The sequence below is a fragment of the Staurois parvus genome, unplaced genomic scaffold (genome assembly GCF_062004578.1).
Source record: "Staurois parvus isolate SC_StPar_1 unplaced genomic scaffold, SC_StPar_1.0 ptg002155l, whole genome shotgun sequence".
NCBI classification, from domain to species: domain Eukaryota; kingdom Metazoa; phylum Chordata; class Amphibia; order Anura; family Ranidae; genus Staurois; species Staurois parvus.
The window spans coordinates 35621-55495 of NW_028319951.1; the positions used below are offsets into that span (position 1 = coordinate 35621).

General features: G+C 47.7%; 16 non-coding genes across 16 annotated transcripts; all 16 read right to left on the bottom strand.

The window, feature by feature from the left end:
* Positions 1-301: 301 nt before the first annotated feature.
* On the bottom strand, positions 302-373 carry TRNAD-GUC (transfer RNA aspartic acid (anticodon GUC)). Its single transcript has one exon. It is a non-coding gene; the product is annotated as a tRNA-Asp (tRNA).
* A 215-nt stretch (positions 374-588) lies between these two features.
* On the bottom strand, positions 589-660 carry TRNAQ-CUG (transfer RNA glutamine (anticodon CUG)). The gene has a single exon. It is a non-coding gene; the product is annotated as a tRNA-Gln (tRNA).
* A 1372-nt stretch (positions 661-2032) lies between these two features.
* Positions 2033-2104, bottom strand: TRNAQ-UUG (transfer RNA glutamine (anticodon UUG)). The gene has a single exon. It is a non-coding gene; the product is annotated as a tRNA-Gln (tRNA).
* Positions 2105-2591: 487 nt separating this feature from the next.
* On the bottom strand, positions 2592-2663 carry TRNAD-GUC (transfer RNA aspartic acid (anticodon GUC)). The gene has a single exon. It is a non-coding gene; the product is annotated as a tRNA-Asp (tRNA).
* A 215-nt stretch (positions 2664-2878) lies between these two features.
* On the bottom strand, positions 2879-2950 carry TRNAQ-CUG (transfer RNA glutamine (anticodon CUG)). The gene has a single exon. It is a non-coding gene; the product is annotated as a tRNA-Gln (tRNA).
* Positions 2951-3432: 482 nt separating this feature from the next.
* On the bottom strand, positions 3433-3504 carry TRNAD-GUC (transfer RNA aspartic acid (anticodon GUC)). The gene has a single exon. It is a non-coding gene; the product is annotated as a tRNA-Asp (tRNA).
* An 841-nt stretch (positions 3505-4345) lies between these two features.
* TRNAQ-UUG (transfer RNA glutamine (anticodon UUG)) lies at positions 4346-4417 on the bottom strand. Its single transcript has one exon. It is a non-coding gene; the product is annotated as a tRNA-Gln (tRNA).
* Positions 4418-5189: 772 nt separating this feature from the next.
* Positions 5190-5261, bottom strand: TRNAQ-CUG (transfer RNA glutamine (anticodon CUG)). Its single transcript has one exon. It is a non-coding gene; the product is annotated as a tRNA-Gln (tRNA).
* A 485-nt stretch (positions 5262-5746) lies between these two features.
* On the bottom strand, positions 5747-5818 carry TRNAD-GUC (transfer RNA aspartic acid (anticodon GUC)). The gene has a single exon. It is a non-coding gene; the product is annotated as a tRNA-Asp (tRNA).
* A 9012-nt stretch (positions 5819-14830) lies between these two features.
* Positions 14831-14902, bottom strand: TRNAQ-UUG (transfer RNA glutamine (anticodon UUG)). The gene has a single exon. It is a non-coding gene; the product is annotated as a tRNA-Gln (tRNA).
* A 467-nt stretch (positions 14903-15369) lies between these two features.
* TRNAD-GUC (transfer RNA aspartic acid (anticodon GUC)) lies at positions 15370-15441 on the bottom strand. The gene has a single exon. It is a non-coding gene; the product is annotated as a tRNA-Asp (tRNA).
* Positions 15442-15656: 215 nt separating this feature from the next.
* Positions 15657-15728, bottom strand: TRNAQ-CUG (transfer RNA glutamine (anticodon CUG)). Its single transcript has one exon. It is a non-coding gene; the product is annotated as a tRNA-Gln (tRNA).
* A 1396-nt stretch (positions 15729-17124) lies between these two features.
* On the bottom strand, positions 17125-17196 carry TRNAQ-UUG (transfer RNA glutamine (anticodon UUG)). The gene has a single exon. It is a non-coding gene; the product is annotated as a tRNA-Gln (tRNA).
* Positions 17197-17970: 774 nt separating this feature from the next.
* TRNAQ-CUG (transfer RNA glutamine (anticodon CUG)) lies at positions 17971-18042 on the bottom strand. The gene has a single exon. It is a non-coding gene; the product is annotated as a tRNA-Gln (tRNA).
* A 482-nt stretch (positions 18043-18524) lies between these two features.
* TRNAD-GUC (transfer RNA aspartic acid (anticodon GUC)) lies at positions 18525-18596 on the bottom strand. Its single transcript has one exon. It is a non-coding gene; the product is annotated as a tRNA-Asp (tRNA).
* Positions 18597-19436: 840 nt separating this feature from the next.
* TRNAQ-UUG (transfer RNA glutamine (anticodon UUG)) lies at positions 19437-19508 on the bottom strand. The gene has a single exon. It is a non-coding gene; the product is annotated as a tRNA-Gln (tRNA).
* Between the last annotated feature and the right edge of the window lie 367 nt (positions 19509-19875).

Genomic DNA, 19875 nt, shown 5'->3' on the forward strand with positions numbered 1-19875 from the left:
TATAATTGATGAACCAAGGGGCAGGAACGTAGACGCAGCCATCCCAAGGTTTCTGGGGCCAAAAGTGGGATGGCGCCAATCACCACCGTGCAGGAGTAGACACCAAGCTTGTTGAGAAATTTGGAGATGACTAGTTGTGGGAGAAATGACTAAGCCAGCGTCGGTTTCACCATAAGAATGATTTGTAGAATGCCCAGGTTGTGCAAATGTGAGCTCAAAGCTCCCTCTTGAAAGAGCATTCAAGGACTTGAAGTTGAGCGTGGTGAGTTAAGCGTGCTGCTAAGTGGGTAGAAAAAGCCATCTCCCCGTCGGGGAATCGAACCCCGGTCTCCCGCGTGACAGGCGGGGATACTCACCACTATACTAACGAGGACCACATGAAAGTCTTTCTTTTTCACCACCACCATCTTTTTCGTGCAGCAAGACATACGGTTGTGGATTTTCTTTTTTCCAAGAACTGGCTTTATTATTAGTTTGCTTAGCAATCGCTAGGTCCTGGGCTCTCCTTTTCCCACACATCCTGCTTTTCCCAGTGGCCTTTGTGTCAGTAAGACACAAGTTGCCAAGCAGTAGACAGTGTGAAAAGGAAGGTCCCACCGAGATTTGAACTCGGATCGCTGGATTCAGAGTCCAGAGTGCTAACCATTACACCATGGAACCTTTGGATCTGTACTGCTTGGCCAGGCCCAATTGTTTAGACTTTTTTTTTTCCCCCTCACATGTCCTCCTTGTGATCTTTGCGTATGTCTACATGGGCATTGGTTAACTTCTGTCCCATTTCACCCCACAGGACCGACCAGTCTAGCAAATTTTCCCTTGGCCATCTAGCAGCACTTTGACATCTATACTTGATGAAGCAAAGGGCATGAACTTAGATGCTGCCATCCCAAGGTTTCTGGGGTCAAAAGTGGGATGGCACCAATCAGCAGCGTGCAGAAGTAAACACCAAGCTTGTTGAGAAATGTGGAGCTGACTAGATGTGGGAGAAATGACTAAGCCAGCGTCCGGGTGGCCATAAGATTGATTTGTACAATCCCCAGGTTGTGCAAATGTGAGCTCAAAGCTCCCTCTTGAAAGAGCATTCAAGGACTTGAGTTGAGCGTGGTGAGTTAGGCGTGCTGCTAAGTGGGTAGAAAAAGCCATCTCCCCGTCGGGAAATCGAACCCCGGTCTCCCGCAAGACAGGCGGGGATACTCACCACTATACTAACGAGGACCACATGAAAGGGTTTTTTTTGCACCACCGCCATCACCATCTTTTTTTGTGCAGGAGAACATACGGTTGTGGATTTTCATTTGTCCAAGAACTCGCTGTATTATTAGTTTGCTTAGCCATCGCTAGGTCCTGGGCTCTCCTTTTCCCACACATCCTCTCCCAGTAACCCACATTTTTCTTTGATTCCTTTTGAGGAGACACTCCTTTTCCCTTACTATCCCCTCCCAGAAACCCTCCTTTCTCCTTGCATCCTCTTCCAGAGAATGGCTTGTCCTCTCACTTGCTTTCTTAGTAGACTCTTGTCTTCCCTTCTTTTCTCTCCCAAAGACACCTTTTTCTTCTCACTTCTTGCCCCGGAGTCCTTCCTTCCCCCTTTTGAATATTCACCAGGAATGCAGGTGTGCCCTTACCCGCCCCTGGGAGCAAAAGAGATAGCTACCAATGTTGCCTTCTTTTAGGGAGCTCTTCTCTTCATCAGCCTGCCCAGCTAGCTGACGTGAAGCTTTACGTCTCTGCTGTAAACCCAAGCAAAACTCCAAGTTGTCTGGATTTCAACTTGGATAAAGAGAAGCCAATGGATTAGGAATGCGTGACCTTAAAGAGCCCTTCTTTCAATAGTCCTTTCTCATGTCCTTCTTTCCCGGAGCTTTTCTCCAAATGAGAGAGCCACGCAATATTAGCTGAAAGTTTGAGTCTATGGATAGCGATCTGTGGAGCTTATGCTTGCTAAGCATCTATGTTTTCAGCAGCTGCTTTTCTGAGTGGCCTTTGTGTCAGTAAGACGCAAGTTGCGAATCAGTAGGCAGTGTGAAAAATGAGGTCCCACTGAGATTTGAACTCGGATTGCTGGATTCAAAGTCCAGAGTGCTAACCATTACACCATGGAACCACCGGCTCTACCTCACTTGGCTAGACCCCGTTGTTTAAAGGTCTTTTTTCCCCCCAGATGTCCTTCTTTCCTTCTGATGTTTCCGTATGTCTACATGGGCGTTGGTTAACTTCTGTCCCATTTCACCCCACAGGACCAACTAGTCTAGCAAATTTTCCCTTGGCCATCTAGCAGCACTTTGACATCTATAATTGATGAACCAAGGGGCAGGAACATAGACGCAGCCATCCCAAGGTTTCTGGGGCCAAAAGTGGGATGGCGCCAATCACCACCGTGCAGGAGTAGACACCAAGCTTGTTGAGAAATTTGGAGATGACTAGTTGTGGGAGAAATGACTAAGCCAGCGTCGGTTTCACCATAAGAATGATTTGTAGAATGCCCAGGTTGTGCAAATGTGAGCTCAAAGCTCCCTCTTGAAAGAGCATTCAAGGACTTGAAGTTGAGCGTGGTGAGTTAAGCGTGCTGCTAAGTGGGTAGAAAAAGCCATCTCCCCGTCGGGGAATCGAACCCCGGTCTCCCGCGTGACAGGCGGGGATACTCACCACTATACTAACGAGGACCACATGAAAGTTTTTCTTTTTCACCACCACCATCTTTTTCGTGCAGCAAGACATACGGTTGTGGATTTTCTTTTTTCCAAGAACTGGCTTTATTATTAGTTTGCTTAGCAATCGCTAGGTCCTGGGCTCTCCTTTTCCCACACATCCTGCTTTTCCCAGTGGCCTTTGTGTCAGTAAGACACAAGTTGCCAAGCAGTAGACAGTGTGAAAAGGAAGGTCCCACCGAGATTTGAACTCGGATCGCTGGATTCAGAGTCCAGAGTGCTAACCATTACACCATGGAACCTTTGGATCTGTACTGCTTGGCCAGGCCCAATTGTTTAGACTTTTTTTTTCCCCCTCACATGTCCTCCTTGTGATCTTTGCGTATGTCTACATGGGCATTGGTTAACTTCTGTCCCATTTCACCCCACAGGACCGACCAGTCTAGCAAATTTTCCCTTGGCCATCTAGCAGCACTTTGACATCTATACTTGATGAAGCAAAGGGCATGAACTTAGATGCTGCCATCCCAAGGTTTCTGGGGTCAAAAGTGGGATGGCACCAATCAGCAGCGTGCAGAAGTAAACACCAAGCTTGTTGAGAAATGTGGAGCTGACTAGATGTGGGAGAAATGACTAAGCCAGCGTCCGGGTGGCCATAAGATTGATTTGTACAATCCCCAGGTTGTGCAAATGTGAGCTCAAAGCTCCCTCTTGAAAGAGCATTCAAGGACTTGAGTTGAGCGTGGTGAGTTAGGCGTGCTGCTAAGTGGGTAGAAAAAGCCATCTCCCCGTCGGGGAATCGAACCCCGGTCTCCCGCGTGACAGGCGGGGATACTCACCACTATACTAACGAGGACCACATGAAAGGGTTTTTTTTGCACCACCGCCATCACCATCTTTTTTTGTGCAGGAGAACATACGGTTGTGGATTTTCATTTGTCCAAGAACTCGCTGTATTATTAGTTTGCTTAGCCATCGCTAGGTCCTGGGCTCTCCTTTTCCCACACATCCTCTCCCAGTAACCCACATTTTTCTTTGATTCCTTTTGAGGAGACACTCCTTTTCCCTTACTATCCCCTCCCAGAAACCCTCCTTTCTCCTTGCATCCTCTTCCAGAGAATGGCTTGTCCTCTCACTTGCTTTCTTAGTAGACTCTTGTCTTCCCTTCTTTTCTCTCCCAAAGACACCTTTTTCTTCTCACTTCTTGCCCCGGAGTCCTTCCTTCCCCCTTTTGAATATTCACCAGGAATGCAGGTGTGCCCTTACCCGCCCCTGGGAGCAAAAGAGATAGCTACCAATGTTGCCTTCTTTTAGGGAGCTCTTCTCTTCATCAGCCTGCCCAGCTAGCTGACGTGAAGCTTTACGTCTCTGCTGTAAACCCAAGCAAAACTCCAAGTTGTCCGGATTTCAACTTGGACAAAGAGAAGCCAATGGATTAGGAATGCGTGACCTTAAAGAGCCCTTCTTTCAATAGTCCTTTCTCATGTCCTTCTTTCCCGGAGCTTTTCTCCAAATGAGAGAGCCACGCAATATTAGCTGAAAGTTTGAGTCTATGGATAGCGATCTGTGGAGCTTATGTCCCAAAGTAGCTGTGGTCAGTAGCTTGCTAAGCATCTATGTTTTCAGCAGCTGCTTTTCTGAGTGGCCTTTGTGTCAGTAAGATGCAAGTTGCGAAGCAGTAGGCAGTGTGAAAAATGAGGTCCCACCGAGATTTGAACTCGGATTGCTGGATTCAAAGTCCAGAGTGCTAACCATTACACCATGGAACCACCGGCTCTACCTCACTTGGCTAGGCCCCGTTGTTTAAAGGTCTTTTTTCCCCAGATGTCCTTCTTTCCTTCTGATGTTTCCGTATGTCTACATGGGCGTTGGTTAACTTCTGTCCCATTTCACCCCACAGGACCAACTAGTCTAGCAAATTTTCCCTTGGCCATCTAGCAGCACTTTGACATCTATAATTGATGAACCAAGGGGCAGGAACGTAGACGCTGCCATCCCAAGGTTTCTGGGGCCAAAAGTGGGATGGCGCCAATCACCACCATGCAGGAGTAGACACCAAGCTTGTTGAGAAATTTGGAGATGACTAGTTGTGGGAGAAATGACTAAGCCAGCGTCGGTTTCACCATAAGAATGATTTGTAGAATGCCCAGGTTGTGCAAATGTGAGCTCAAAGCTCCCTCTTGAAAGAGCATTCAAGGACTTGAAGTTGAGCGTGGTGAGTTAAGCGTGCTGCTAAGTGGGTAGAAAAAGCCATCTCCCCGTCGGGGAATCGAACCCCAGTCTCCCGCGTGACAGGCGGGGATACTCACCACTATACTAACGAGGACCACTTGAAAGTCTTTCTTTTTCACCACCACCATCTTTTTCGTGCATCAAGACATACGGTTTTGGATTTTCTTTTTTCCAAGAACTGGCTTTATTATTAGTTTGCTTAGCAATCGCTAGGTCCTGGGCTCTCCTTTTCCCACACATCCTGCTTTTCCCAGTGGCCTTTGTGTCAGTAAGACACAAGTTGCCAAGCAGTAGACAGTGTGAAAAGGAAGGTCCCACCGATATTTGAACTCGGATCGCTGGATTCAGAGTCCAGAGTGCTAACCATTACACCATGGAACCTTTGGATCTGTACTGCTTGGCCACTCCCAATTGTTTAGACTTTTTTTTTTCCCCCCCTCACATGTCCTCCTTGTGATCTTTGCGTATGTCTACATGGGCATTGGTTAACTTCTGTCCCATTTCACCCCACAGGACCGACCAGTCTAGCAAATTTTCCCTTGGCCATCTAGCAGCACTTTGACATCTATACTTGATGAAGCAAAGGGCATGAACTTAGATGCTGCCATCCCAAGGTTTCTGGGGTCAAAAGTGGGATGGCACCAATCAGCAGCGTGCAGAAGTAAACACCAAGCTTGTTGAGAAATGTGGAGCTGACTAGATGTGGGAGAAATGACTAAGCCAGCGTCCGGGTGGCCATAAGATTGATTTGTACAATCCCCAGGTTGTGCAAATGTGAGCTCAAAGCTCCCTCTTGAAAGAGCATTCAAGGACTTGAGTTGAGCGTGGTGATTTAGGCGTGCTGCTAAGTGGGTAGAAAAAGCCATCTCCCCGTCGGGGAATCGAACCCCGGTCTCCCGCGTGACAGGCGGGGATACTCACCACTATACTAACGAGGACCACATGAAAGGGTTTTTTTTGCACCACCGCCATCACCATCTTTTTTTGTGCAGGAGAACATACGGTTGTGGATTTTCATTTGTCCAAGAACTCGCTGTATTATTAGTTTGCTTAGCCATCGCTAGGTCCTGGGCTCTCCTTTTCCCACACATCCTCTCCCAGTAACTGTCATGGAAATTTTGTATTGTTGGTCGAACTTTAAATGTGTCATGTATTCGTGTTATTCATATGTCTCTCGTGTGGCTTAATTAAAGCTCTGAAGGCTGCAATTGGGCCATGCGCATGTACAATGTATGTATTACAGTACTCAGCTTGGTAATGGATGAGATGGCAGATCTGCGCTTATAGACCGGCGTGTATACCACCACGGCATTCCATGCGAATGCTGCTGTCAGTAGACCGTGGGCCTGTATCCACATATCAGCAGCATGGTACCACGTGGGCTTCATAACGCAATGCGCAAGCGGTGTGAACTCCGTGTGTAGGCTTATGCATATCTTACAGCCCATTACCAACTTGAAACTGTATCTGGGATGGATGTGTTTTAATAAAGATCGTATCGGGCCCATCCAGGTACAGACTGATATTTTTAGGGAGTGCTTGTGCAGAGAATTTTACATACCAATAGAAGCTAGTAGGACAAGAAATATGACCTCAGATGGCTCATAGGGGGGAAGGGGAGGAAGTCTGCTGACCTCAGAAGGTTCATGGGGGAGGACCAGTGATAGATAATAGCAAAGGCTATGCTCCAATTGGAATGTACATCCTCTGTATAGGCAATCCCCATTGTATTGTTCGGTGGGAGGGATTGACTTTATTCATGTGGGGGGCATGTGTGTATTCTTAATAAAACAGAGAGCTGAGCCTAAAATCAGCCCTTATGTGAGTTGCAACCAGCCTTAGAGTGTCGTGTGATCATTCTAGGGTAACGGAGCTCCATCACCCACAAATTCAACAGAACCAAAGTATTTGGATGGGCAGGAATCGTGTAGTTTGGCTGCAGTCGTGGTAAGCGAGATTCGCACAGCTTTATGGGGGATTTCTGCACATCCAACTGCGAGTACTCACGGTAAGGAGAAATTCGTTAAAGCGAATTTCCAAGACAGTTTGGCGAGCCTGGTGGATACTAACGCGTATTCTTGCGTAGCTAACCTAGAACGAGGGGGGAATGGCCATCATGAACTAGCAAAAAGTATGCCGGCACATTTCAGGTCTCTCTGCCATTAAGAGGATCGCTTTTTGCGTGTTCGTGTGGCTGATTTCGCTCTCTGTTAGCTAACAAGAAATACCGCTTAACAAGGACCTCGTTTTTTGTCCTAAACTCTTGATTTGTGGGTGAAAGACAAGGGTTTGTCTCTGCGGAACGCAGCAGAGGGGGGGGTTTTGGTTGGCTGGATTTGGTCAAGTTTAAAAAATCTTCCAACCAAAAATTAAACGGGTATATGTTTTAGTGGGTAAAAGTTGTTGCATAGTGTTAGGTAAGTATTTGCGGGTTGTAGGTACTGTGGTGATTGCTTTACCCCCCTCCACGTGAGGTAATTATTACAGTGCTGAAAGGCTTAGGTTAATTGTTAACTGTTGTAAGATCTGTGTTATGTGGTCTGTACAATGTTTTGTGGTACCACTGCTCCCAGCAAGCATGCAGCAGGGGGTCCTTTTTGTTACATGTGCATGTTAGTGTGATATGTTGGTGTTTTATGTCCGTTCTGTGATTGTGCCCAAATTGTGTTGTATGTGTGCTTCATATTGTTGTGTAATTGTCCAGTGTATGTTCTGTCTAAAAGTCTGTTTTATGTAAGAGGCAATTTTGAGGCTAGAGTCTGCCGTGTGCTCCTCTGTGGGGGGTCATTCTAGTATCTGCCATGTGCTCCTCTGTGGGGGGTCATCTTCTTGACAAACCACATGGACTCCTTTTGTTTGGTGGCCATTTTGTTGGCTACCAAATGTGCAGTAATCTCTATGCAATGTGCATGAAGTTTCCTATATGCATTTGACCCATATTGTGTTTTTAATCCAAATTTTTTACAGTTTCATTTGTTTGCTTTTAGCTTTAAATTTGCGTATTGCCAGCCAATTTAAAGTGTATTAAGCGAGTTTTCCCTTCACGTGTTCCACATTTAATGAGCGCGGTGAAGTCTGGGTTTTTGCACATAGATTTCTTGTATAGTGATTATGTTTTTCTTGTGTTTTTCCTGTTAAAAGTAGTTCCTTATTGTAAAGCGGGTTTGTTTTAAGCTGCTGTGTCGCGTGTTTCACGTCCAGCAGACTTTTTGTGTAAACGGTTCTAGGTGGTTGCAGTAAAGATTGCGTGTATAACGTGGATCGTTTAGCGGTGCTGATAGGAGTGATTTTTGAGTCAGCAACAAGGTTACTTTTGGCGCAGTTTTTCGGTTTACCTCGGTGTAATTGTTTTACTGTGAAACGTCCCGTGTTTTTCATAAGGATCCACTTTGTCCTTTTTAACAGTTTTTCAGGTTGAAAAAGGGTTTTTCTGTGTGTATTAGGAAAGTTTTTTTCTTTTTACACAAATTTCCTAAAGGTCAGTTAGCAGGTTTCTGCCCAACCAGTGACCCCTAAGTAACATCCAAGAACCCCTCTTTTTGTTTTGACTTGTGTTAGCTACTGTGTGCAGGGAGAGAAAAGCCACTTTCATCATTGTGCGGTGTGGCCTGCCAAACACAGTGGGTGATGAGAACCACATAAATTACGCTGTGTGAGTGGGCGGTCCAGGGAAGTCCTGGTCACCACAAACACTTCGGGTGGTCAGGATCACACAAATTGCGCTGTGGGAGTGGGAGGTGTGCTCTCAGTCTGACCGCCACTTGATGCGCTTCGGGTGATCGATAAGTATCACATAAATTACGCTGTGCTGGGAAAGTGGTGGAATCAGGCCTCTCGGTAGGATCCCACCGAGTGCTCCAGGGGGTAAACAGGTACCCGGACGCGGGATATATACCAGTGACTAGTCACGATGGGCAGTAGTCAGTCCATGAAGAGAGAGGGGGAACCAGCCCTCTTCAGGGTAAGGACAGCTGCACAACTGATGAAGGTGAGTTTGGGGGGGAAGTCTACAGAACCCCTCAAAAGGTGGAATAAATGGTCGAAGGGTACCAGATGGGAAATTCCCCGGGAAGGTACATTTGACGCATGGAGGTGGGAAAAATTCATCTCTGAATTTGAACCACGGATGCAGGCGTCAGAACTAGAGATCGCACAGCTATGGCTTCACAGGTCAATCCGATTAGGGAAGCAGGGCATACATAAACTGGTGTCTGTCCGGAAGAACCAGGTGATGTATACCTGGCCTCCAGAGGGAATAAAACAGGAGGATCCAGTGTCAGAGGTGGAGGAAGCTCTTTCAGGGCTGACTCTACTAAGGCAGGCAGGATCAGGGTCTACTGGGGTCCCCCAACAACCAACAGTGGCTGAGATAAGTATAACTGCACCTGTCTCTTCTGTTAGTGACGTCACTCTTGACATACCTTCTGTGTCTTCTGTCTCTATGCCTCAGCCTCTGCCTCTACCTCTCCCTTCTCCCTGCTTCACCCCAGCTCCTTCTGTTTCCAACTATGAAGCCTACTCAACAACCGATTTGCAGACTATCTGTGAATCAAGGGGAATAGACACCCGGTTAAAAAAACAGGGCGGATTGCATCAAAGCGCTACGAACCACTGATCAGACCCCTGCCCCCCAGCTATACCCTGATCTGAGGGACCTCAAACCTGAAGGTGCAGTAAGCGAGGTGGTTAATCTAAGCCCACCGATGATGCTGGGTCAGCCCTTGCACTCTTCCCGGACCGAGGCCTATCCAGTCAGGGTGCAGCAATTTGAAGGTCCTCCCAATGCACGGGGGGAACGGACTTTAGGGGAACGGGTAGTTTGGCATGTCCCCTTCACCCCGGCAGAGATCCGCACTATTCTGGCTGAGCTCCCGGACTATCGAGTCAATCCGAGAGGATTTGCTCGAATGTTTGGACAAAACCAGTTCAGCTATGGTATGAGCGGGTCAGATTGTGCACAGATCCTACGGGCAAAGGTGGGCATGGAAGTGGCCAGTACAGTGATTGCAGGGTGCTCTATAACCACGCATGAGGAGATGACTTCAGGGGGCAAAGAGTTCTGTACACAGCTAAAGGCAAAGCTTCCAGAAATGTATGGTGCTACCTCTACTACGGACATGATGAAGCTCACCCAGGGTCCTAATGAGGAAAGCGCCTGCTTCTGGCGCCGTCTCAAGCAGACGGCACTGGATGCGGATCTGGAAGTTGGACCTGATGCTCCAACTGAAGGGGTAAAGGTGACCGCGACGCACATTCTGTTGCGGGCCAAATTTTTGGAAGGCATCGATACTAAAATTCGGGAAAGGCTGGTTCTGGCCCGACCCGAATATAATGAGATGTCTATCCCTGCTATCCTTTCCACTCTTGCGGCAATAGAGAGGGAAATGGATAGAAGAAAACAAGACAAGGCCAAAGTTCTTATGTCCCAGACCCCACACGAAAAACCAAGGGATCTGGGTCACAGGAAGGATAGGCCCCCACCCAGGTGCTTCCAGTGCCACCAAACGGGGCACATGAGGAGGAGCTGTCCCCAATTACCTAAAGGTCGGTGGCAGTTCATTCCTGATGAGTCCTCCGCCCCTATGACCACCATGGTAAGTAACTCCTATGAATTCTCATAGGAAGTTGACAAATCGGTGTCGGCCCAGATCCATCTTTTTCTAGAGGAATTAAAATATCCCCTCCCTTGCCTCACTGACACCGGTGCAGCAAGAACGGTCCTACGAAAACAGGACATCCAAGGCAAGGTACCCCTCTCAGGGGAAAGCCCTCCTAACCCCTACTAACCTCACTATCAAACGATGCACTATTCTTAACCCAGCTTCTCTTCTTCCTGTGTCGGAAGATGAGAAGGGGGGGGAGGACAGCAATGACAGTGCTGAATTTTGCAACACGACTAACAATACTAACACCTCTTCTGCTAACATGTCTTCTTTGTCCACTACTAATCTCTCTTCCAAAGGACACGACTGCATTTCTTTGGTGGAACTGGAGTCAGCGGCGACACACCCCATATCACCCCGAGAGTAGCGGTAAGGTTGAACGTCTTCCAATACCCAAAAACCTTGGCCTGAGTGTCTCCCCATTGCCCCCTATTCCATCCGGAATGCCCCTCGGCAACCACATGGGCTGTCACCCTACGAGGTGTTGTTTGGGGGACCTCCCAAAACAGGGTTGTACTTTCCTCAACAGTTGTCATCTTTGCATTCACAGCTTACAGGTTATGTGCAATCTCTGCAACGGGAGCTGCAGAAGATACACCATCGGGTTCGCGAATCGCTCCCCGATCCAAATACAATAACAGGTGTTCTTTCTATTGAGCCAGGTGATTGGGTCGTCCTAAAGAAACATCAAAGAACCGGACTCGAGCCACGGTTCACCGGACCATCTGACGACACCTACCTCACTCAAACTCGAGGGACGAGACAACTGGGTGCACGCAAGCCACTGCAAGAAGCTTTTCAGCTACACCAGAGAATGAGGGGTGTCATTTTCCTTTTTCTTTTTGTTTGTATGTCATACATGTGTGTGAACGGAGGAAAAGACGGCAGATACCCCAACCTTTTATTTAAAATGCACCTGCGTTTAGCCAGAACCGCCAACAAAACCAACTGTTGGGTATGCTCAAAGCCCCCACCCAGTCATCACATGTCCGCAATGGCCGCTGTTCATGCCCTATATGACATCCGCGTCGGCATGAAAAAGCAAGGGACCCCTGGTCAGCCCCCACGTAGACATTTGTCGGTAGAACTTAATGACACATTTTTAGCAGGTAACATCAGTTTCAGCACCAATATTAGCTCTAGCTCCTGTAGGGCCCTCACCAGTCCATTATGGGTAACTGGGCAGCTAGGCAGCCCTCAGGTGTGCTTTAACATCAGCTTTGGCACAGGTAACAAGTTTGTTGGGATTACCACCTGCGAGGGAGGTATAACTGTCAATCTGACTAACCAGACTTCCTTTCTGAGTAACCACACCGACCAGACCACGTGTGTTGGAAGGACGGATGTGATGTGCAGACTGAGGGAGCAATCCCCCAGTCTGTGCAACTGTTGCTCAGTACCAGAGGCCGAACGAGGAACTCCTCCTGTTCTGCTCTGACAGGTCCATACTATTTTCTGTGTGGTTCGGCAGCCTATAGAACATTTCCCCAGAACGCGAAAGGTTCGTGTGCCCTCATAAAGCTAGTCCCCGCATCCTATGTAGTGATGGACCATGAAGAGTTGATGGTCCACAAGAAGGTAAGGATGGCAGGGAGAGTTCGCAGGGAGCTGTTCTCTGAGGGCGACCAGGCATGGGCTTGGTTCCCCTCATGGACAGGATGGGGAATAGAACTTATGAAGCGCCTGAACAATTTTTCTGTCATCGTGGATAGTATGTTTAACGAGACCGTAGAGGCTGTCAGAGAAATTGCCCAAGAACAACGGCAGATGGGAATTTTAGTGCTTCAGGAGAAGATGGCCCTCGATTATCTTTTAGCCGCCAAAGGGGGGTTCTGTGAGTTCATCGGAGAGGATTGTTGTACTTGGATAGAAGACACCGATGACAAGGTCCATGCCCATATGGACAAAGTTAGTGAACTACAGGGAAAAGCTAGAGCTATAGCTAGTGAGGGTTGGAACCCGTTCAAGGGTTTGGGAGGATTGGGAGATTTCCTGTTCTCCATCGGATCTTGGTTGAAGGAAGTGGGAGTGTATATCCTGATGCTTCTCTTTTTCATCTGCCTTTTATATGCCGCGGTGAGATGTTCCTGTTGCCTCATCGACCGTGTAAACCAAGCTCGGGCAGACGACCACATCTCCATGCCCGCTCCTGGGATCCCACTCCAACCACTGATCGGGGGAAGACCTCACCAACCATCCACCTTCTCTACAGATTACGTCCTGGCTTCCCTCTAATTTATCTCTCTGAAGACCACATTCTCCAAGACCTTCAAGCAAGCTTCAAGCCTCATCATGGTTTGTGTCTGCGATTTGGAAAACTGTCTGGGTCGAGACCAGCCTTGTGTGGCCCCGTCTGCAGGGGCAATTTGAGAATCTGTTGCTGGATCTCCCCAGACCACCGTGGGATCACAAGCTTTATTCATACCACAAGTCTGTTTGTGGTTTTTGCAAGAGCCTTCCTGTAGTGAAGGTTCCAACGCTCTTGAGGATCATCGCTTCAATCAAGCCTGTTTGCGTCGAGTCTGCGTCGGGTCTTGTTGTTTCAGGTACCCCGTGGAGCTTTATTCTCAGGGACAACTACAGGAACTCTTTGAAGTTTGAGACTACACCCATCAAGCTGAAGAAGATCAAGAAGGGACACGAGGAGAATATGATAAAACAGGAGGGAATGTCATGGAAATTTTGTATTGTTGGTCGAACTTTAAATGTGTCATGTATTCGTGTTATTCATATGTCTCTCGTGTGGCTTAATTAAAGCTCTGAAGGCTGCAATTGGGCCATGCGCATGTACAATGTATGTATTACAGTACTCAGCTTGGTAATGGATGAGATGGCAGATCTGCGCTTATAGACCGGCGTGTATACCACCACGGCATTCCATGCGAATGCTGCTGTCAGTAGACCGTGGGCCTGTATCCACATATCAGCAGCATGGTACCACGTGGGCTTCATAACGCAATGCGCAAGCGGTGTGAACTCCGTGTGTAGGCTTATGCATATCTTACAACCCATTACCAACTTGAAACTGTATCTGGGATGGATGTGTTTTAATAAAGATCGTATCGGGCCCATCCAGGTACAGACTGATATTTTTAGGGAGTGCTTGTGCAGAGAATTTTACATACCAATAGAAGCTAGTAGGACAAGAAATATGACCTCAGATGGCTCATAGGGGGGAAGGGGAGGAAGTCTGCTGACCTCAGAAGGTTCATGGGGGAGGACCAGTGATAGATAATAGCAAAGGCTATGCTCCAATTGGAATGTACATCCTCTGTATAGGCAATCCCCATTGTATTGTTCGGTGGGAGGGATTGACTTTATTCATGTGGGGGGCATGTGTGTATTCTTAATAAAACAGAGAGCTGAGCCTAAAATCAGCCCTTATGTGAGTTGCAACCAGCCTTAGAGTGTCGTGTGATCATTCTAGGGTAACGGAGCTCCATCACCCACAAATTCAACAGAACCAAAGTATTTGGATGGGCAGGAATCGTGTAGTTTGGCTGCAGTCGTGGTAAGCGAGATTCGCACAGCTTTATGGGGGATTTCTGCACATCCAACTGCGAGTACTCACGGTAAGGAGAAATTCGTTAAAGCGAATTTCCAAGACAGTAACCCACATTTTTCTTTGATTCCTTTTGAGGAGACACTCCTTTTCCCTTACTATCCCCTCCCAGAAACCCTCCTTTCTCCTTGCATCCTCTTCCAGAGAATGGCTTGTCCTCTCACTTGCTTTCTTAGTAGACTCTTGTCTTCCCTTCTTTTCTCTCCCAAAGACACCTTTTTCTTCTCACTTCTTGCCCCGGAGTCCTTCCTTCCCCCTTTTGAATATTCACCAGGAATGCAGGTGTGCCCTTACCCGCCCCTGGGAGCAAAAGAGATAGCTACCAATGTTGCCTTCTTTTAGGGAGCTCTTCTCTTCATCAGCCTGCCCAGCTAGCTGACGTGAAGCTTTACGTCTCTGCTGTAAACCCAAGCAAAACTCCAAGTTGTCCGGATTTCAACTTGGACAAAGAGAAGCCAATGGATTAGGAATGCGTGACCTTAAAGAGCCCTTCTTTCAATAGTCCTTTCTCATGTCCTTCTTTCCCGGAGCTTTTCTCCAAATGAGAGAGCCACGCAATATTAGCTGAAAGTTTGAGTCTATGGATAGCGATCTGTGGAGCTTATGTCCCAAAGTAGCTGTGGTCAGTAGCTTGCTAAGCATCTATGTTTTCAGCAGCTGCTTTTCTGAGTGGCCTTTGTGTCAGTAAGATGCAAGTTGCGAAGCAGTAGGCAGTGTGAAAAATGAGGTCCCACCGAGATTTGAACTCGGATTGCTGGATTCAAAGTCCAGAGTGCTAACCATTACACCATGGAACCACCGGCTCTACCTCACTTGGCTAGGCCCCGTTGTTTAAAGGTCTTCTTTCCCTTAGATGTCCTTCTTTCCTTCTGATGTTTCCGTATGTCTACATGGGCGTTGGTTAACTTCTGTCCCATTTCACCCCACAGGACCAACTAGTCTAGCAAATTTTCCCTTGGCCATCTAGCAGCACTTTGACATCTATAATTGATGAACCAAGGGGCAGGAACGTAGACGCTGCCATCCCAAGGTTTCTGGGGCCAAAAGTGGGATGGCGCCAATCACCACCGTGCAGGAGTAGACACCAAGCTTGTTGAGAAATTTGGAAATGACTAAGCCAGCGTCGGTTTCACCATAAGAATGATTTGTAGAATGCCCAGGTTGTGCAAATGTGAGCTCAAAGCTCCCTCTTGAAAGAGCATTCAAGGACTTGAAGTTGAGCGTGGTGAGTTAAGCGTGCTGCTAAGTGGGTAGAAAAAGCCATCTCCCCGTCGGGGAATCGAACCCCGGTCTCCCGCGTGACAGGCGGGGATACTCACCACTATACTAACGAGGACCACATGAAAGTCTTTCTTTTTCACCACCACCATCTTTTTCGTGCAGCAAGACATACGGTTGTGGATTTTCTTTTTTCCAAGAACTGGCTTTATTATTAGTTTGCTTAGCAATCGCTAGGTCCTGGGCTCTCCTTTTCCCACACATCCTGCTTTTCCCAGTGGCCTTTGTGTCAGTAAGACACAAGTTGCCAAGCAGTAGACAGTGTGAAAAGGAAGGTCCCACCGAGATTTGAACTCGGATCGCTGGATTCAGAGTCCAGAGTGCTAACCATTACACCATGGAACCTTTGGATCTGTACTGCTTGGCCAGGCCCAATTGTTTAGACTTTTTTTTTTCCCCCTCACATGTCCTCCTTGTGATCTTTGCGTATGTCTACATGGGCATTGGTTAACTTCTGTCCCATTTCACCCCACAGGACCGACCAGTCTAGCAAATTTTCCCTTGGCCATCTAGCAGCACTTTGACATCTATACTTGATGAAGCAAAGGGCATGAACTTAGATGCTGCCATCCCAAGGTTTCTGGGGTCAAAAGTGGGATGGCACCAATCAGCAGCGTGCAGAAGTAAACACCAAGCTTGTTGAGAAATGTGGAGCTGACTAGATGTGGGAGAAATGACTAAGCCAGCGTCCGGGTGGCCATAAGATTGATTTGTACAATCCCCAGGTTGTGCAAATGTGAGCTCAAAGCTCCCTCTTGAAAGAGCATTCAAGGACTTGAGTTGAGCGTGGTGAGTTAGGCGTGCTGCTAAGTGGGTAGAAAAAGCCATCTCCCCGTCAGGGAATCGAACCCCGGTCTCCCGCGTGACAGGTGGGGATACTCACCACTATACTAACGAGGACCACATGAAAGGGTTTTTTTTGCACCACCGCCATCACCATCTTTTTTTGTGCAGGAGAACATACGGTTGTGGATTTTCATTTGTCCAAGAACTCGCTGTATTATTAGTTTGCTTAGCCATCGCTAGGTCCTGGGCTCTCCTTTTCCCACACATCCTCTCCCAGTAACCCACATTTTTCTTTGATTCCTTTTGAGGAGACACTCCTTTTCCCTTACTATCCCCTCCCAGAAACCCTCCTTTCTCCTTGCATCCTCTTCCAGAGAATGGCTTGTCCTCTCACTTGCTTTCTTAGTAGACTCTTGTCTTCCCTTCTTTTCTCTCCCAAAGACACCTTTTTCTTCTCACTTCTTGCCCCGGAGTCCTTCCTTCCCCCTTTTGAATATTCACCAGGAATGCAGGTGTGCCCTTACCCGCCCCTGGGAGCAAAAGAGATAGCTACCAATGTTGCCTTCTTTTAGGGAGCTCTTCTCTTCATCAGCCTGCCCAGCTAGCTGACGTGAAGCTTTACGTCTCTGCTGTAAACCCAAGCAAAACTCCAAGTTGTCCGGATTTCAACTTGGACAAAGAGAAGCCAATGGATTAGGAATGCGTGACCTTAAAGAGCCCTTCTTTCAATAGTCCTTTCTCATGTCCTTCTTTCCCGGAGCTTTTCTCCAAATGAGAGAGCCACGCAATATTAGCTGAAAGTTTGAGTCTATGGATAGCGATCTGTGGAGCTTATGTCCCAAAGTAGCTGTGGTCAGTAGCTTGCTAAGCATCTATGTTTTCAGCAGCTGCTTTTCTGAGTGGCCTTTGTGTCAGTAAGACGCAAGATGCGAAGCAGTAGGCAGTGTGAAAAATGAGGTCCCACCGAGATTTGAACTCGGATTGCTGGATTCAAAGTCCAGAGTGCTAACCATTACACCATGGAACCACCGGCTCTACCTCACTTGGCTAGACCCCGTTGTTTAAAGGTCTTTTTTCCCCCCAGATGTCCTTCTTTCCTTCTGATGTTTCCGTATGTCTACATGGGCGTTGGTTAACTTCTGTCCCATTTCACCCCACAGGACCAACTAGTCTAGCAAATTTTCCCTTGGCCATCTAGCAGCACTTTGACATCTATAATTGATGAACCAAGGGGCAGGAACGTAGACGCTGCCATCCCAAGGTTTCTGGGGCCAAAAGTGGGATGGCGCCAATCACCACCGTGCAGGAGTAGACACCAAGCTTGTTGAGAAATTTGGAGATGACTAGTTGTGGGAGAAATGACTAAGCCAGCGTCGGTTTCACCATAAGAATGATTTGTAGAATGCCCAGGTTGTGCAAATGTGAGCTCAAAGCTCCCTCTTGAAAGAGCATTCAAGGACTTGAAGTTGAGCGTGGTGAGTTAAGCGTGCTGCTAAGTGGGTAGAAAAAGCCATCTCCCCGTCGGGGAATCAAACCCCGGTCTCCCGCGTGACAGGCGGGGATACTCACCACTATACTAACGAGGACCACATGAAAGTCTTTCTTTTTCACCACCACCATCTTTTTCGTGCAGCAAGACATACGGTTGTGGATTTTCTTTTTTCCAAGAACTGGCTTTATTATTAGTTTGCTTAGCAATCGCTAGGTCCTGGGCTCTCCTTTTCCCACACATCCTGCTTTTCCCAGTGGCCTTTGTGTCAGTAAGACACAAGTTGCCAAGCAGTAGACAGTGTGAAAAGGAAGGTCCCACCGAGTTTTGAACTCGGATCGCTGGATTCAGAGTCCAGAGTGCTAACCATTACACCATGGAACCTTTGGATCTGTACTGCTTGGCCAGGCCCAATTGTTTAGACTTTTTTTTTCCCCCTCACATGTCCTCCTTGTGATCTTTGCGTATGTCTACATGGGCATTGGTTAACTTCTGTCCCATTTCACCCCACAGGACCGACCAGTCTAGCAAATTTTCCCTTGGCCATCTAGCAGCACTTTGACATCTATACTTGATGAAGCAAAGGGCATGAACTTAGATGCTGCCATCCCAAGGTTTCTGGGGTCAAAAGTGGGATGGCACCAATCAGCAGCGTGCAGAAGTAAACACCAAGCTTGTTGAGAAATGTGGAGCTGACTAGATGTGGGAGAAATGACTAAGCCAGCGTCCGGGTGGCCATAAGATTGATTTGTACAATCCCCAGGTTGTGCAAATGTGAGCTCAAAGCTCCCTCTTGAAAGAGCATTCAAGGACTTGAGTTGAGCGTGGTGAGTTAGGCGTGCTGCTAAGTGGGTAGAAAAAGCCATCTCCCCGTCGGGGAATCGAACCCCGGTCTCCCGCGTGACAGGCGGGGATACTCACCACTATACTAACGAGGACCACATGAAAGGGTTTTTTTGCACCACCGCCATCACCATCTTTTTTTGTGCAGGAGAACATACGGTTGTGGATTTTCATTTGTCCAAGAACTCGCTGTATTATTAGTTTGCTTAGCCATCGCTAGGTCCTGGGCTCTCCTTTTCCCACACATCCTCTCCCAGTAACCCACATTTTTCTTTGATTCCTTTTGAGGAGACACTCCTTTTCCCTTACTATCCCCTCCCAGAAACCCTCCTTTCTCCTTGCATCCTCTTCCAGAGAATGGCTTGTCCTCTCACTTGCTTTCTTAGTAGACTCTTGTCTTCCCTTCTTTTCTCTCCCAAAGACACCTTTTTCTTCTCACTTCTTGCCCCGGAGTCCTTCCTTCCCCCTTTTGAATATTCACCAGGAATGCAGGTGTGCCCTTACCCGCCCCTGGGAGCAAAAGAGATAGCTACCAATGTTGCCTTCTTTTAGGGAGCTCTTCTCTTCATCAGCCTGCCCAGCTAGCTGACGTGAAGCTTTACGTCTCTGCTGTAAACCCAAGCAAAACTCCAAGTTGTCCGGATTTCAACTTGGACAAAGAGAAGCCAATGGATTAGGAATGCGTGACCTTAAAGAGCCCTTCTTTCAATAGTCCTTTCTCATGTCCTTCTTTCCCGGAGCTTTTCTCCAAATGAGAGAGCCACGCAATATTAGCTGAAAGTTTGAGTCTATGGATAGCGATCTGTGGAGCTTATGTCCCAAAGTAGCTGTGGTCAGTAGCTTGCTAAGCATCTATGTTTTCAGCAGCTGCTTTTCTGAGTGGCCTTTGTGTCAGTAAGACGCAAGATGCGAAGCAGTAGGCAGTGTGAAAAATGAGGTCCCACCGAGATTTGAACTCGGATTGCTGGATTCAAAGTCCAGAGTGCTAACCATTACACCATGGAACCACCGGCTCTACCTCACTTGGCTAGACCCCGTTGTTTAAAGGTCTTTTTCCCCCCCCCCCAGATGTCCTTCTTTCCTTCTGATGTTTCCGTATGTCTACATGGGCGTTGGTTAACTTCTGTCCCATTTCACCCCACAGGACCAACTAGTCTAGCAAATTTTCCCTTGGCCATCTAGCAGCACTTTGACATCTATAATTGATGAACCAAGGGGCAGGAACGTAGACGCTGCCATCCCAAGGTTTCTGGGGCCAAAAGTGGGATGGCGCCAATCACCACCGTGCAGGAGTAGACACCAAGCTTGTTGAGAAATTTGGAAATGACTAAGCCAGCGTCGGTTTCACCATAAGAATGATTTGTAGAATGCCCA